This window comes from Camelina sativa, chromosome 4, assembly GCF_000633955.1.
Source record: "Camelina sativa cultivar DH55 chromosome 4, Cs, whole genome shotgun sequence".
In the NCBI taxonomy this organism is placed as follows: domain Eukaryota; kingdom Viridiplantae; phylum Streptophyta; class Magnoliopsida; order Brassicales; family Brassicaceae; genus Camelina; species Camelina sativa.
This window is the reverse complement of record NC_025688.1, coordinates 10,329,862-10,336,073: the sequence shown is the minus strand read 5'-3', so window position 1 is coordinate 10,336,073 and position 6,212 is coordinate 10,329,862. Positions and strand designations below refer to the sequence as shown.

The window sequence follows — 6,212 nt, the reverse complement described above, 5'->3', positions numbered from 1 at the left end:
TCTTAAACTAATGAAGATCTTTGATGTTGCAGGAATTCATTTGAGCTCTCTATAATTGGATACAAGTGCATTGAAGCTTATGTGAAGAACAAGAAAAATCAGAATCGGGCAAAGAAACCTCTTTTGGTCAAGAACAAGACAATTTTATTATGGATTCCAAATTTAACAACATTCAATGGACCTATGAAATAATAAAGTTTCTTAATAAGTTCTTAATTTTATTTTTTTTCCAAAATTAAGAATAAATATGTTTAAAGAAACTTTGGTTAAATCCTTTGATGGAGGAAGCCTGCAGGCAAGTAGGAGACTGTGAGGGAGAAGAAGAGAAAGCCGTGAAGAAGAAACGACAACGAGAGATGAGCTGACCCGAAACAGAGCAAAGACGGGAAAGGCCAAGAAATCCTGAACCTTTAAAAATGAATAACTAAAGCTATGGTGAAAGAGTCAAACAAAACAAAGCTATGGTGAAGAGAAGCGGAGGTTGATGATTTTTTTTTGGAAGCATTTTTGTTTTTTTGATAAGAATGTAAATATGATTTCAAGAAATGAAAGTTTAGATAGTGAATCCTAAATACATGGTCCCATGCTAAAAGAAGGTAAAAACATGGAAGCATAAACATTCGAGATTCAAATCATAACTAAAACCATAAGCGGTGGAGCTTATGGCAAGGCTAGCGTATAACAAGCTTTCCAGCTCTCTGCTAATAATCATAAGGCTCCAAAGACAGGAAGGCGTCGAGAACAGTTCCTCTGGTTACCATGGCTTTAAGCTCCTCAACGTTTGGGTTCGCAGAGAACTCTTTCTTGTGTATCTCAACTGCATACCGGTCTTCATTGTTTCTCGGTATACTGCACAAACAAAGAAACGATCAGGAAAATCTATGCAAACATGGTTCCTAAATGGAACCAGCAGAAAGTGAAGCACAAACTTACTGAAGTTTTGCCGTAGGAGAGTTTGAAAAACTATCTATTGTGACTACTGGTTTCCAGTCAGAACTGCTGCCTTAATCAATAGATTTTGTCTTCGCAACCTCGTCACATTCTCACAAAACGTTAAAGAGACTTGAATACAAATAAACTACAAAGTTCAAATTCAGTTTCCCAAATTTATCGGGATATTTCCCGTTGATCCCAAAGTTTACCGTTAGACGAGGACAATGGAGACGAAGGGGTCAGTCCCCAAGGAAGAGCTGTAGTTTCAGTATTTGGCTTCCGTCATATAGCGGGATATGAGTTGCTCTTATGCTTGGAATTGATATTTATTCAGTATCCAAGAATCCTTCAGAGGTGACAGTCTCAGACTGATGATCTGATTGAACTACCGCTAGGGAAATTTTGTTCCTCAAAGTGCTCATATCAAATGGATTCGTTTGAACTTCTTTAAGTGAAACAAATGATAAGAGAGGTTTAGTTGTACTGTTCTCTCCGGTCTTCCGATCAGCAGGAAATTGCAGAGGAGATGTGTTGATATTCCTACGCCTGCTTGAACTTGTTTCTGGAGTAGTAAACGAGTTCTCTGTAAGTGCATCTAAAATACTTGACTCCTGTTTAAACACAACATTTTTCTGAATTAGTTACATCATTAACATATATTCTGAAAGTCGTGCAATAGTGCGATTAGGACAAAGCATAAGCTAGTCAAACTCGAAGAGATAAAGATACCATACCAAGAACATGACAGTGGTATAATCCAGACTCCTAAAGCTTGCATATTAGAACTCAGCTAGCCAATAAAAACACCGTAACGCAAAAGCTCGCATGTTACCATACCTATGCGTTTGGTTACCAAGTCCAAAATAGGCAGCCAAGGTCTCCAGCTGTCCACACAAAGGTCAAAGGAAAACAGAATAAGCATCCAATAAATAACTACACCAGAGCCATTTCAAAAACAGTTACCTTCATATCACCAACTCTACTCCCAAATCTTTGAGTAAGCAACCCCAACAAGTCAATGATACGCTTTGGCTTTGGTGGATTTCGTCCGATCTCATAAAATGCTTCTCTGATCCTCGGACAATCAAATCATAATAAACCCTCAAACCAGAACATCAACACAACCGAACAAAACGCAAACAAACAAACCCTAAACCACAAAAGCTCCAAACTGTGTCATTTTCGAGCTCACATTGTTAAAATTTCATATGTTTGGTCTAAGAAACCTAAATTTCTTAAAGAAGAAAATTATGATTTTCGCCTCTAATTCAAATTTTACCAAACAATACACCAAACAAAAGTTAAGAGGATAAAGAACCGACCGGGCAGGATATCGTAGACGTGGTCGGCAATATCTGCAAATGTAGGAGAAAAAGCGAAGTCGTTGAACTGCACGGACTGAGGCGAGATCAGATTGACGTCAATGGGTCTAACCAGGGTCGAGTATGTTTTAAGCACCAGTAGCTTCTTCAGGCAAACCAGGATCGATCCGAATTCCACAATCGCGTTCCATTGGCCAGTTCGGAACGGAATTGTCGTCTTGATGTTGAAGAACACAATCTTTTACCGATCCTCAGCCGGAGTTCCACCACTAATTGTAATTGAATAACTAAACGGGCTTGAACACAATTAAAACTGTATATATAATTACCCCTTTGTTCACCACCTCATTTTCAACCAATCAAAATATTTTCTAAATTATTTCATTTAAGAACTAATAAAATTAAATTTAAAAGTAAAACAAATTAAAAAACAAATTTTGTATACTTTTAATTAAGGAAAGTTAAATATTGGTTTGGTTTAACTTTTACAATTAGAACGAAATTATGTATTAGTTTGGGTTTACTAATAAGATGATTAGAGTATAAATTTTATAATTAATACAAGATTATATGTCAATTTAAATTTACAAATGAAATGGTTATGATTTAGATTTTATAATTAAAACGAATTATATCGTCTTTCCCAGACCAAAAGACACCTCGGCAATTATTCTGCTTCTGCTTGCATTGTAAAAGCAACCTGCCATTCTTAATTGCGAAGGAGGGTATAGAACCACAGCGGTATTCTGCTTCTGCTTGCATTGTAAAAGCAACCTGCCATCACTAGACCTACCACCTCTTATGTGAGTCAGTTCTGACGCAATGTTGGTATTGATTCTTACGTCACATCACAGTGTAACTCGCAAGTTTGTATTCAAAGATCGAGAGAATGATGGACAACTACTCATCTACCTTCATTTACATGGTTTGTGGAGGTTAGTTCAACATATACAACAAATACCATCACCTTGTAGTTAATGTTGATCCAGAGCAAATTAATAACATAAATCATAGTTTTAAGAAGACGAAGAAAACAGATTTTGATGCAGTGGGATAATATAAACGCTCAAAGTTCCCAACAAAACACAATCGAAAATGAAAAAAAAAAGAGAGAAACCTTGGCTATTACAGTGAATTTTTTTTAAACTTTTTTCCAAACTTAATTTCTTCAACATTGTTCCCAAAGTACACCACACTTCTCCTACAAGTGCGAGGTCTCTTGTGGGATCAACTTCAAACCCTTTCCTCCTCCAGATCCGGTCCTTGGTTCATCATGGAAGATATCAATGACATGACATAATTAGTAATGATGAGAAAACTGGAGGCCCACCAAGATCCGAAGGGTCATTTTCCGACTTGAGAACTTTCATCTTGTGAGTTGTACAATCTTAAACATAGTAGAAAATTCCTATCTTGGAGAGGAAAAAGACATACTCAGCTTCTTAGATGTAGACTAGGAAGAGCAATGTCAAACAGCGATTGGGTCCATAGCTTATCCCTCAGATCACGGTGAGTATTTCCATTTTGAAGGTTCTAATCATTGTCCGCTAGTCACGTCTTTTGATCCTGAAAAGAAAAAGCAGAAGAGTCTGTTTAGATATATTGGAACAGCAGATTTAGAGACAATTCAGAGATTGGTAAAATTGTTCTAGAGAACCTTTGGCAGCCGTGGATCACCGCCTACATTTATGCAGATTGGCTAACATCAACTGGAGCAAGAAGCAGCTTTTAAATAGCCAAAAAGAGATCCTCTGGAGCAAGAAGCAACTGGTACGGTGGTTGTACGGACTGACGGTTGTGAGAACTAAGGTTTTCACCTGAGTTCCGAAGTGAATTAAGTCCGGTTGTTTCACTGTTTATCACCGTTCTAGTTCCAAGCAGAGTAAAAGAGTAAATAGTTATTTGCAAAGTGAAAGTGAGGTATTATTGCCAAGTGAAAGTTTTTTCGACCCCCTTCTACATCCCCACCCCCTCTTATTTATAGTCTAATTACAATTAAAGTCGAATAAATTTACTCCGCAAATCCCGTGCTCTCATTAATTCGATTTATTGCTTGATTTTTGAACCATCTCCGAACTCCGAGATGCCTTGCCCGACCGTTATTCTTTTACTTCGGTGTTCCGCATCTCAGCCGAGCGGCTGGTTTCATTTCGTCCTGGCCCATTTTATTTGTCCTTCTTAGGCCCATTCTCAACGTCTGTCCAAGGCTTAAGCCCATGATCCGAAGTGACGGATCACGGTACCAACAGTTGCCCCCCAAGTCTCCCAAGCTACTTAGTTCGGGGGACTTTTCTCTCTCAATTAACCGCTTCGGGAAACTGAATATTTACCAAATCCCATGATTTGATTGCGATAATGATGGGATTTTGTCTTCCCGAACAAGCTCTGGACCCCCACGATTTTATACATTAGAACACGCTACAAGAGAGAGAGAGAGAGCAAACCGGTACCTTTCGCTTCCCTAGGTAATCATTGCTCTCTCCCTCGACCTGGTGTATAAAGGTGAGTTATTTACTTTGTTTTTTGACATTTCTTCGTAAGAATTTCCTCCTGTGTATTGCTTCTTTCTCCTCTCTTATTTTCGTTGTTCGCCAACAAAAGCTGTTTTCTTCTCCTTTCTATCGAACGGAAAGCATGTCGCCGCCCAAATCCACCCCGGCTAAAGCCGCAAAACCGCTCATCCCCGGGGTTTACGGTCCCCACACTCCTTCTATTCTCATAGAAGACGATATTGCAGAGATCAGGGGGTCGTGTTGTATCCCATCGGAGGTAGAAATTCGCATCTCGGGTGCCAACGAGTCGCCGGAGAATCCTCCTCCCGGTTACTGTTGCGCCTTTGTCAAGTTTTTCTCCGCGTGCGGATTGTCTTTCCCACTCCCGGAGCTCATCGTTCAGATGATGTTCGAGCTTAGGTTCGCTCTCCCTCAAATGTGTCCGAACTTCGTTCGGACTGTCCTTTGCCTCCAGACTCTCGCGGAGGAGCACGGCTACAAGTTGTCCCTTCCGGACTTCCTCCATATCTATACCGTGAAGACAGGGCGAACCAAGGGTACTCTGTACAAGAGCCCGCTCTCCGGCCTAAAGGTCTTTGACGACCTCCCGGATAAGGACGAGATGTGGCAAAAGTCATTTCTCTTTTTCCTTGTGAACAAACTCACCTTCGGGCCCCGCGCGAATTTGTTCGTGTCAAAGTGGGCCTCGAAAATTGGTAGCGTAGAGTACTCTAAATGGTATTAGATGTCCTTTCTCTCTTCCATTACTAATCCTTTTATCATCATTTTTGCAGCTCACTTCGAGCGTGGACAGCTTTCCTCGGCTCTGCAAATGTCAGATCGCTTGGGATTCGTTCTCGTGTGAACGGATCAGAAAGTCTGGAGTCCGACTTAGGAGCTGTTCCTACGTTACCTCTACCGATCCCCGCTTCTTTGACACCTCCGCCATGGCTTACAGAGAGGAGAAGAACTTCAGGAGAGAACTGGAGAACGCCGAGAAGGAATCGAAAAGGCTAATGTACAACTCTTTGGCAAAGGGTAAAGCTCGCCTTCCAGCGAGGAGTGCTGACTCTTCGGCTTCGAAATCAATTGAAGCTCTACCCTCAACCTCGGTGAACACCGCAACTCCTGCTCGGGAGCCCAATGCTGAGCTGACTTCGGATCCAGCCGCCCCCCCTTTGATTGTTATCTCGGATTCGGCTGACAAAACTGGTGAAGGCAGTGCGCTTGCTACGGTTACCGAGAGTGGCCGAGCAGCTGGCGGTTCTCAGCAGATGGAGGCGTCAAAGAAGAGAAAAGAGCCCGAAACTTCTTCCTCCCCCCGTGAAAAGGCCCGGGCCCAAACTAGCTCCTCTGGATACGGGCGAAGCAGATCTGGTTCGAGGGAAGGACCCTTTGAGAAGAAATCCGGGGAGCTCCCTTTGGCTAAAGAATTCGGAGGTTCCTCCGGTAGACTTCCACCAAA

General features: G+C 41.3%; 1 pseudogene; it reads right to left on the bottom strand.

Moving 5' to 3' along the window:
• On the bottom strand, positions 702–3,017 carry LOC104783725 (annotated as a pseudogene).